The sequence below is a fragment of the Salvelinus alpinus genome, chromosome 9, assembly GCF_045679555.1.
Source record: "Salvelinus alpinus chromosome 9, SLU_Salpinus.1, whole genome shotgun sequence".
In the NCBI taxonomy this organism is placed as follows: Eukaryota; Metazoa; Chordata; class Actinopteri; order Salmoniformes; family Salmonidae; genus Salvelinus; species Salvelinus alpinus.
Window position 1 is genome coordinate 17,292,651 of NC_092094.1, and position 12,683 is coordinate 17,305,333.

A 12,683-nucleotide genomic window follows, 5' to 3' on the forward strand; every position below is an offset into this window, starting at 1 on the left:
AAATGTAAATCAGTGTCTCTTTTCCATGTAGTGCGACATGAGGATGTCGCCTTGGTTCGGTCAGTTGGACATTGTCGCTCATACGGTTCGTAACTGCACGTAGCCTAGGCTGTATCATGAATGCAATTAAAAGTGGCCTATTTACGAAAATACAGTTTGCCTAAATACAACATGAACAATGGAGTGGCATTCTCGTCTCTCGAAATGTTTTGCGAAATTATATCATAGCCTGAATATGTTTTAACATTGATTAAATAAGCGGCTCCTATGAAGGTAAAACAATTTGTTTTTCGAGAGGTGCCTTAGTCAATTATCTTCTGATTGGTATATGTAATTGTTTTGACTAAATGTATTCTGATCATTCCTGTATTTTTTCTTCATTCGTTCACTCTATCTCTAAACATTATATGAAGCTGTCGAAAAAGTTGAACTTATCTCAGTCTAAAAGTTTATCTCAGTCTAAAAGTTTATCAAAGTAGCCTATAATAATACAAATATTAGCCTAATAATAATAATAATAATAATAACGTATTATTATGTTTTATTGTTATATTCTATTATATTTATATTAATAGTTACAAATTACGCTCCTTAATTTGAAGTAGGCCTACATTTACAGGCTATTATTAATGTTTTGTCGATGGTGACGTGAAATTTCTAGACATGTCTATTTGTGTAAATTCTGTCAAAACAGGTTTGTGACCTTGATACTGAAATTGAGGGTTTGGCTATACATCCTTTATTACGAATAAATGCCCAAGTATCTTCCTGTGTAAATTACCGGTATTTCTACAGGGCTATGACTTAGAAAAGGCAACACATTGACATGTCACTGTATTTTGGTCCAAAACGAAACGAATTATATTATTTAAAAAACGTAGAAATAGTCTGAAAGACTAAACATATAGGCCTAGGCCTAGCCTACCTCGTTACCTCGACTCCAGGGAGACAAATTGTGCCATCGGAAAGAATCCAACAGCTTCTCTATAACGGAAGGTTATAGGCTGCTATAGCAAAAAAAGAAATGTTCACCTAAAATGCTCTCACTGTAACACAGCATGGATTATGGCTATTTAACTGGGCCAGCCTACCGATTTTCCCCATTCATTTGATGATGGCACTGCAGCCACTGAGTCGAAGAACTAGTCAAAACTTCACGTGGTTCATAATAATTAATGTAGCTAGCTTACATCAGCACAGTGAGAATTCCGTTTCGATTAGAAAGGAGTATATATGGCCAAGTCTTATATATTTATAGCCTACCAAAAAAGGGCCGCGCAAAACCTACAGGTGCTGACTCTTGGTTGAACTCTCTGGCAAAGTTAAGCGAGCAACACAAAGACACGTGACCCCGACCCTATCTCGGCCAGAATTTCAGGAATTGTATTGTCTAATGCTTTCAAAAGTTAAATGGATGCATTTTAAGTCACAGAGGAATGGTCCATTGCTTGTCTGAAATAAGCTTTGTAAACCAGCAAAGTGAAGAATGTGAAAAAGTGGATACAGAAAGCAATGACTTGTAATAGCATACCATTAGCTTTTTGCCAAATCATGCACATTCAGCTGCAAAGAAAATGTTAGGCTACATTCCCTTCTGTGACAGTGCACTAACTCCCCTTTCCAACCCTGTCTGCTGTGACCCCATCCAGGACGTTAGTAAGAGAGAGAGGAGCCGATCTTCACCTGGGAGTGAAGCCTACTGTACGCCCACAAACAAGGAGGCTTGCCCATATACACCCACACACACTGTGTTCCTCACTCATCAAAACCCCCAACCAGCAGTGTCCAACTGTAAAACCAGGCAGAGATGCAGGAATCTGTCAGAACCTGTGTCTGTATCGTCGTATTCCTCAGTGAGTTTACTGAGCTCAGTAATAAATAGCTGGGGTGACCCAGCTTTAGCCAGTTGGATGGTGGGGGGGGGACAGCAGAATGCTGCATCAGAGTTCTATCATAACACACTGCAACACACAGGGAAAAACACAACACAGCATAGTGTTTGTGAGGTTAGAGTCAGTGACTCACTGCTTTAGCTGGCAGAACAGAAATTTTGCTGTGTGCTTATTGCATAGGCAGGGCTGGCTCTAGCCTCTTTAAACCTTTTTTTACATTTTAATCATTTGTGACCGACAGCCTCATTTGGTCTTATGTAGCAAAATTTGAAATTGTGTTTTTTACTTTGAATAAAAGTAGAGACTCGGAGCTAGAAAATGGTATATCATACACTGCAGTTGAGAAACAATGGAAAACTAATTTGGCTTTAAAAGTTGAAAAACTTGTAACCCCACTTTTGAGAAAATGGCAGACACTCTTATCCAGAGCGACTTACATGAGCAATTATGGTTAAGTGCCTTGCTCAAGGGCACATCAACAGATTTTTCACCTAGTTGGCTCGGGGATTTGAACCAGTGACCTTTCGGTTAGTGATCCAATGCTTTTAACCTCACGGCAAAATATTTTAGTGCCCCCTCTCTTGATGGTGGAGAGAAAAATTTAAGTTTTAAAGTGAATTTCCTACAATTCTACACATTTTAACAATTTTATAAAACAAATGATGCAATTCTACTCATTTTGCAATGGGGCAGAGATACAGTTTTAAAGCTGCGTGCCCTGTCGGATTACTACAAGTTTAGATGGCTGGCTAGACTAACTAACAATCCAAAAATTGACACAGCTAATTTTCAGATAATTGAGTAACAAGACACATTTTTGTGATATATGTTTTCATTTGTCATTTTTTGGCGTCAGTATCGATAGCTAAATCATTCATTACTGGACCAACAACATAGGGGGAAACAAAGCATGTTAATGAAGAAACATGTATTTTACCAATGGAAATGTTACAAATAGACCCCAATGTGTTGTTCTATTTAATCACATGAGTAGTCCTTGAGCAGTCCCACTGTTTTTGATATATGACAGCTTTTAAGGTTATCTGTACTGCTTCTGGTCTTGCCAACTCCTCAGTGCTCATGGCAACACTGACACAAACAGCAGACATGGAAAAAAGCGAACTCGACATGGCATCCACCTCAATCTCAGTTTACATGGACATCAAAGTAGCCAATCATCACCACTGATTGCAACATTGTCAGCTCTGTTCTCAGTAACTGCCTCAATTTGTTACTTTACTTGCCAGAAATGTTCTTGCTGGGAATATGTCCCGGACCATTTATAACATGGTGTCAACTTTTCTCTTCATAAATATTAATGTCCAATACACTAGCAAACTGCCATAGGCCTAGATGGACATTTGGTCTATACTGCAGGATGACGTGTCAGAGTTTGGGGTTCCTAACAGAAGTATCCACTCTGCATCATTTCCTCCTCATATCTTCCTTGTAGGGTACATAGTGGCCATCCTGTAACCAATTAGACAAGATATGCTCAATTTGTTCATCATTTGGGCCGTGGTGCGGCCGGAAGCTTTGGCCTCAGGATATACGCAGCAGCTCTCGTTAAACTGATGCGCTGAGATAGTTTCTGACTTCACCATCTGGAATTCTAGTCTGGGGTTCTGCTAAAAGCTGCTGACCCACGATTCAACTCTTAAACTCAGGGAAGAGAGCAAGAAAGAAAAAAGCCTGTCATGTTGGGAAGAGTCACTGTGTCAAAGTCCTTTATCTTACCATCAACAGGGGAGTTGGAAATTGGAGATTGGAGAGGGCTGAGTCTGAAGGGAAATAAAGACAGAGCTACAAGACAAGTCAGACTGCTGTTCATTCTAGTGGTGTACTGCAGAGCTTGGTCCCTGGTACCTTATGGTTTCACAGCTTAATGCTATGATGTTTAATAGTTTATATGACTGCCAGTAATAACTACATATATATTATTTCAACATAAATGCAACAACTGTATTTTTGTGAACATTTCTTTGTGTTCTCTGTGTTCTGACGAATGGGCAGATCAATCATGATACTTCTTTAGATGTTGTTTGATAGGAAGGACTGAGAAATACCACAGATCTTGATAGCGAAGATTGAATGAGACACAAAGTTGCAGTCTTTCTCTCTCTCTTTTTGTCTAACACACATACACCCTTTTCCTCTATAGTAAAGGTTTAGCTATCCCAGAGGAACTCTGAGGCATTCCGCATTTCTTAAAAATATCAGAGATGAGTAATAGCTCCCAAGGCAATTTGAATGAATTTTTACTCTACAAACAACAAATTATCTTCAAATAAAACCTGAATGACTTACTCAAGTGCTTTTCAGTCTGAAAAACACAGATATCCAGCTGACCCATCTTTTTATTTTCCCACACCATGCAGCAAAAAGGATGGACTTCAAGATAGAACAGAAAACCACTTAATTTGCTCTCTGCACTAATTGATCGCCTCAGTCGACTTTCAGTCATTTGATTCATCTGCAGTCTAAATATCTGACAGGCGTTATAGAAAATTACAAATGCTGCTTTTCATCCATGGCAGAGGACTCTGAAGTTTAAATATACTTCTGAATATACTTCTGAATATACTTAAGGCGCCTTGAGCAAACAGGCAGCACTTGAAGCGATAATGTATTGTATACATGGAGAGAATATGGCCTATTTTCAATGGAGTGCAGAACACTGCTGTTGAGGGCAGTCTGCAACAAACTGTACAGATGTTCCTACTAACACACCATTTTTGTCAAATTAATCACCATGTCTTCTTTATCAGCTTTTGAGTTGCTTAAATGTATCTGAACTGCTTTTGAAATCCCCCAAAGTCTGCTTCAAAACAATGTCCCTCTGTTCACACTCTCACTCCCTCACACACACACACACACTCTCTCTCTCTCACGCACGCACGCACGCACGCACGCACGCACGCACACACACACACACACACACACACACACACACACACACACACACACACACACACACACACACACACACACACACACACACACACACACACACACACACACACACACACACACACACACACACACACACACACACACACACACACACACACACACACACACACACACACACACACCACTAGCCTTACTCTAACTGTCTACTGCTCTACATCCATTTCCACTGACTTTAAAGTCTACAGTAAATATAAATGGAAGATAGCGCAGGGGGCTTTTTCAGAGGGATGAAGCCCTCTTTTGTTTGGGCCTTGTAGTTGAAGCTGGTGCCGTTAAGGTGTAGATGGTCACTCCCATCTACACTATCTGTTGATACTACTGGGGTCAGTTCACAGCAGCACAGCTGGCTGGCAGCTTGGCCACGGGCACAACAACACAAACACTAGTCAGGTGTTGGGGAGAGGAGAGAGAGCCTATATGGAGCATCTCTCTGTATGGATAGTAATGACTGATACAGACACTACCATAGTTGATAACAATAATCAAATCAAATTTTATTTGTCATGTACAGCAGGTATAAAAGGTGCAGTGAAAATGATTGTGTGCTAGCTCCCTCAACAATGTAGTACTATAATTAAGCAATAAGGCCCAAGGAGGTGTGATATATGGCAAATATACCACGGCTGTCAGCCAATCAGCATTAAGGGCTCGACCCAGCCAGTTTATAATCAATAATAAAGAGCCAAATAAACAATAGCAAGTAATAGAAGAGGTAGTATGCAAAGTAATGAAAAGAGGGAGGTGGCTTTGTGGGCTGGTGGCCTTGGGGGCTGGTGGCCTTGGGGGCTGGTGGCCTTGTGGGCTGGTGGCCTTGGGGGCTGGTGGCCTTGGGGGCTGGTGGCCTTGTGGGCTGGTGGCCTTGGGGGCTGGTGGCCTTGTGGGCTGGTGGCCTTGGGGGCTGGTGGCCTTGTGGGCTGGTGGCCTTGTGGGCTGGTGGCCTTGTGGGCTGGTGGCCTTGGAGGCTGGTGGCCTTGTGGGCTGGTGGCCTTGGGGGCTGGTGGCCTTGGGGGCTGGTGGCCTTGTGGGCTGGTGGCCTTGGGGGCTGGTGGCCTTGTGGGCTGGTGGCCTTGGGGGCTGGTGGCCTTGGGGGCTGGTGGCCTTGGTGTTCCACAATGTCCATTGTTAACTAACTGGTACAGAGGACTGACTACATGATCTCTTCAGCTGTACTGGCATTCATTTAATTCAATACTACATAACAAGTTTAGAACCAAAACACCAAAACATAGTAGCTGCAGCTGTAAACGTAACAACCTTTCACTAAGATTATATTGGAGGAGCAACATGAGCCCCTCAGAGGGGGGGAAATAGTAACATTAACTCAAGTTTCTATCAACACAATGCAAATTACAGTAAGCCTAAACTGGGGACAACTCCACAGAAAAGTTACAGATGAGCCTCAAAGTCTTGTCAGAAATAATAACGTAGCTTTCCGTTGGGGGGTTTGATTTACAACCAGAAAGAGGTTGATGTTAGAATAACAGGTGCAGGTGGTGTTGGATTTGGGCAGTGAGGTTGATAAGACAAAGGCCAAAACTTGTGTGAGTCTTGAGTATTTTAAAACACTGGCAACTCTTCAAAAGGCTGAATGAGGAAATATGCTGCTATTTGAGCGGATGTGGGAAGCTGTCCAACATTAGCTAAACACAGGGAGACTTGGAGAGATGAGGCAGTAAGCACCGTATCAGCCAGAGTGGTACCGCCAGCTGCAGCACCATTAATTAATGTGCCTTGGTGTGCTGCGAGTCAGATGACCTTGAATCCATGTAAAAAACACTACACTAAACTATGACTGGAAAGTACAGAAACATACCAAGAAAAATATTTTGCAATGCAGTGCTGAGGATTCATAAGTCGTCATTTTGGTAATACTTTTTATGAACAATCAGTGTGTATAACAAGTTCACACAGTGTCGACTGTACCTGTGTACAGTCACACAAACAACACTTCAATAACATCCACAGTGAATTACATACCTTTAGCTGTCTCTTAGTGAATTAAATGAGTTACTATAAGCCGTTATAACTGCTTATGGCTCCCTATAACAGGCTTTATAAACAGTTTACACAGAACATTGTCTCTTCGTAAATGTCCCATAGGTATTCCTCAACGAGTAATTTACAATAGATAAAGAGGAAAGTCCCATGTAGTATGTGAGTTCTACATCCTAATAACACACTATCAATCTTCTGAGTTGAAATGGTTCAGTCTCTACTCTCTGCGGTTTATGGGGAGGAGAAAGTGGAGAGAGCCTGGCTGGGGTTCAACAGACAGCACAAATTATGTTTGGTCGGCCCATTTCTTCAAAGATACCATCTCTGTGTATAAGAACGCCACAGCATCAGTTTAGTAGAAATCAAATACCAGGCCCACAAATCACAAAGCAGTGCTTGTCTTCTGCCAAATCCACAGTACTGAACTCTAAAAGTGAAGAACACGTCAGACGATTGGTGTCAGCGATGGGATCCAACCCGGCTCATAATAAATAAAGGACGTATTGCTTTGAGAAAAATCCAAATGTTACAGTGTTTCAAATTGAAAACATCATCACCCAAGGACAAGGGTTTATTGGTGTGCTGCTGGGTTGTTTTGATCATGCCACTGCCTGGCTGATGTTTTGATTCCTCTGACTCACCAGGGAGATAATGATGGGTCACTTGATGATCTCAATTTGATCATTGTTGGGTGCTGAGTGAGTCATGAGTTGTTGTAATATACGCAAGTAGTGATGTGGAAGCCACATTCAAGGTTATGTTCTGTTCCCTAAACATCACGTCCTTGTCACCTGTCCATGAGGCAGATACTGCAGTAGCTGCTATTAGGGAGTCGGGCTCAGCAAGATGACATTTCTGGCAAGAACAATTGGCAGGAAACCTAAGAAGAGCACAGTTACAGTACATGAGAAGGTCTGTCTGAGTCTGCCACTGGGTTCACTGGCTGGTCACTGTAGAGTATTACACAGGAACCACATATGCCTACAGTAGCCTCAATACAAGGCCTTATCACTTATAGTAGATCCAAAACGCATCAATACGTTCCATGTATCGTGTGCATCACATTCCTAAAGAAAAGTTAGACATGTTCCAGAATAATGTTATATTCTAACATATTTTCTATATTCTCTTTGTGTTATTGACAGATTTGACCAGTGGCCATTGCTCTGTGGAATTCTTTTTTTTTTGCGGTGCAGCGTCACCCATTACCAATGTAATGTTGTCTCCTTCCTGGTCAGTGGCTTTGAGGCATTGTGTTCACTATCTAAACACAAACCTGCTGTGTCATGGCTCTCTCTCTAAATTAAGATTTTTATTTTTTATTTAACTAGGCAAGTCAGTTAAGAATATGTTCTTATTTACAATGACAGCATACCGGGGAACAGTGTACACTGTACACTGCCATGTACAGAACAAAAGATTTTTACCTTGTCATCTCGGGGATTTGAGCTAGCAACCTTTCAGTTACTGCCCCAACATTCCTCAATTGGATAATTACTGAAGTAACGTGATGATGGTGCGTTATGGTGTATAATGTGTGATACATGTAATATAAACGTGTATTTTTTGTATACAATATTAAATGATTGCAGATATTATGAAGACATTTAAATGTACTGTAGACCTATTTTCTAACCCCCCCAAACCCTTTACATTGCACACTCTCTACACTTTATGATATACGGTTATGTATTGCTTTTTTTGCTCTGGGAAAAACTAACAAAACTTCACTTCCGATGCTAATACATTACAGAACACACCAAACAAATAAATAAACGTTGCTTATCACTGCTGATGAATGGAAAAATGCACACAGTGGCACCAGCAAACCAGGAACTCCATTGATCTCAATCTGAAGACCTTTGACCCCATTTTTCCTCCAATCTGACAGGTCATTAAACACTGAACTCTACATTATCAATCTGAAGGTCATCAATCAGATCTGATCCTTGTTTGAAGAAAGTTATTTACAGACTTTATCAACAAATCTACATGCTATCCCTAAGAACTCAACAACTGAGAAGGAAGTGAATAGATCCTTGACAAAACAAGGAAGTGGGTAGATCCTTGACTGTAACGTAGGCGCAGGGAATCAGGAAGCAAGTGCAGTTAGTGAGTTTAATGATGAAGAACATTGAACGATACAAAACAAGAACAGCGTCTAAACATGGAAACATAAACAATATTGCCTGGTGGGTGATAACAACGAAGTGCTATATATAGTGGAAGTAATCAGGGAGGTGATGAAGTCCAGGTGTGCCTAATGAGGCGTAGGGGTGCGTAATGAAGGTTGCCAGGTGTGCGTAAGGATGGGCTGCCAGGATCGGTGGTTATTAGACTGGTGACGTCGAGCGCCGGAGAAAGGGAGCGGGAATGGACGTGACGTTGACAAAGCAAGGAAGTGGGTAGATCCTTCCAAAGACCATCCTTCCACACACAAAGTCAGTTCCCATTATTAGTGACAAAAAAACAATGGTAAAGACATTGTGGCGCATCCCATCCCCATGACCCATCCATGCCAATGGAACAGGGATCGGGGCTGAAAGATGGACAGGGGATGTCAGCCTGGTGTTTTATGTACCTACTGATGCCTGTGTGAACCTGGAGGAAGACTGTTTACAGGAAGAGTAGCTGCTGCCTTGGCAACAGCTAATAACAGCTAAAGAGAATCCTAATAAAATACTAAATACTACCTGTTCCAGGCGCTGGTTCCTCATCACTGAGCCCCTCCAGGATTGCCTATATATCCTTTATCCTTTCACTGAGCTAGCTATCTCTGGAGCTCTGGAGCTTCTCCCTCCGGCATACCAGCAGCTCACTCAGACGTGGCTGCCTCTGAACAGTGGGAACCAGAGTAAAGGGACACAGTGCTGAAAACTGAGACTGGATCCACTAATGGAGTGATAATAATATGACCCGTTAGCAAGAGGCATAAACGCCCAAACTACAGCTCCCTATTAAACAGATTTATTTATAGGAGATTAGAAAGAGACCAAACCTCAAACTACACACTCCACATCTGTCATCTTATAACGTCCTCTTCCATCTCATATATTGTTGTAATATTACCAAGACCCTGTACCAGGATCCAGATCAACACAAAAAACAGGGTGAGAGAAAAGGTGAGAGGGAGCAAAAGCCAGCTAGCCTAGGATCAACACCCCCCAAGTCAGAGGCTCCATTCGTCAGAGAGGTGAAGTCGAGGGTCGCTTGGAGAGAGTAATAGAGCATGTCATTGAAGCCTCATCAGGAGGTTCTCTAGTTTGCTGGCAAAATAAGCACATACCCTACAAGGAATGAAGCAAAGACAGTTTGCAAGTGTAAGTATATTGGATAATTGCTGGTTAAGTCAGAGATGTACATTATAATATGTGCTATGTTGAATACAGCAGCTTCCTAGAACTGTCATCTAAATGCACCAAGAAAAATACTTTTACCAGCTGAAGTGTAGAGGGTACCTTTTATACAGTTTCAATCTTTAGATTCTTCTGGTTATACAAGTAAACTTCAGAGAGAATTCTATAAATGTATTTCCATTTGACATGTGGAACATTGTTGCACTGGAAAATGTAGTGGAGAAAAGCAGTATCGAGAAACACATCGCACTTTTACACTGAATCAAACACACACACACACACAGTAGGCTCACTGTAACTTTAAACAAAACCTTTTTATTCTGTCATAAACTACCACTGACAGGCTTTTTTTATTCCATACATATTTGAGCCCTTTGAAACATAATAAAAGTACTTTACAAGTCGCTGTGATCTCCAGCCATGTTTCAACATTGAATAAATAGAACACGACTACTTAGTGAACAACAGAACACACCCTATCTCTAGAACTTTTTACAAGTTTGTAACTAAATACATTTGTTGCTTAATGGATGTTGGTGTGTCATTCTGTGGTCATGATTAAGGAAGAGTAGTGCAGGCTGAGGTTGAGGCCCAGACTAGGACGGGAGGCTGGGGGCATGGCAGTTTTACAAGATCCCCTGGAGTGAAGAAGTGTTCTCCATCATTTGGCTGCTACATCCCGCTGAGGGAGACTTATGAGCTGACACCTCAATGGGGACGTGGCTTAATGCAAGACGGCATATGGGTTAAGACCCAGCTCCAGTTCCTCCTTCAATCACAGCTAAAGTGGTTAATTATTTACGGAGCTCCACACAGTCAGAGTTATTCCTACTACAGATATAAAGGCATTACTGACATACCTGGCTGTGGAAGAATCATGTACCCATGTGATGTTCTCCACCTTGTTTCAAATCAAAAAAGTATGACGTTGCCATGGTGGTCTTTGAGGAGTATTATTCAATCAGAGGAACCGTCCAAAGAGTATCAGCCTTACTTTCATATCTCTCTCACTAGAAGGATTTTTCCTGGGATATTTCTACATTTTTCTGGACTGATAAATTAGGGCAAAAAATGAGACTACGAAGACACAAGTGGCTGAGCTTATTTAAGAGCATATACATGATGTAAAGTGTGAACTTTAAACCCAGATGACCTTTGACAGTGGGGGCCAGCCTAAGATTATGTTCTCTATGCTCGCCACAGCAGACCCAGGAGAAGGGCTGAAACAGAAGTGATTCACAGCTGTGCACATGCCCACAGGGAGAGCAAGAGTGTAGTCACTCATCTTAAACCTTGCAAGCAAAGGTAAAGTCAGTTATTCATTGTGAAGTTGTGAGGTTTAGTACAGTAAGTGCTTGTAGAGTACAGGCTGTATAATATCATATGTTTTTATCAATACTCAACTGTATAACACTATAAAGTAGATGTGTAAAACTAATGTAAAAAAAGGCGAGGTCAAGGTTGTTGATAATTAATCGTTGTTTGTGATTATATTTTCAATAGTTTTAATGATCCCTTCTTACTTCAAGTATACATCTTCGGATTATGTTTTAATCGCATTGTTATAACACTTTTCTAAAAAAACTAGAGGCAGTATGGCGAGTCCAGAGTAAAATCAGCACATTATAATGTATTCATGTACCCTAAGTAGTTTACAGACCAGCAGCTGAAGTATTTCACTTCATGAGGCATTGCACTTGGAGTGCCAGGATTGCACTCAAGCTTTACAGGACATTTTCTTCTCAATTTAATAAGACTTCCTGGTTGGATTTATTGTGATGGCTTTTGAAGTAAAGAGGCATAATATGACAAAAAATAGCTCTAAAACCTCATGATATTCCACACGCACTGGGCATTTAGAGGGATCCGTTTAGTCGAAGATTACAGAAAATTGGCAAATAAAATGTTTTCCCCAATTATAAAGACTATTTAATAAAACGTGACTTTAAATCAGGAGTAAACTCAAAACTTGACTCAACCAGTAAAGATGTGCGACGAGGTGTTTGTTTAGGGTTTGAGGCTCATATCCTATGTGGGGAATACATGTTGAGCACATCAAAGTTTCCTAGTGTTTTACTCATAGTTTTCATACTCTGGCAGTAATTATCGCTCACACACTTACCTGTGATAGACAGCAGTCTCTCTGGTCTATACAGTATTTACAAATATAAAAATTACCAATAGCCCATGTAAGACATTCAAATTATATTTAGGAAAGGGCTGAAAAAAATGACAGTCAATCATTGAGGTTTGTGATTCACACACACCACAGTGAACATACTATACTGTATGTTTGCATGTGTTTCAACAGGGTGTCTTGTTCCCAGAGAGAACACCTTCCTCAACCTTGTTTGCACTGGATGTTATTCTAATGTTAGCTGAATGCACAGGACTCAGTGGAGCACACAGAGAAGAGCAGAGCAGGGGCTTGGCTAATTTGCTTGGCACTCAGTGAGGACACAGTGAT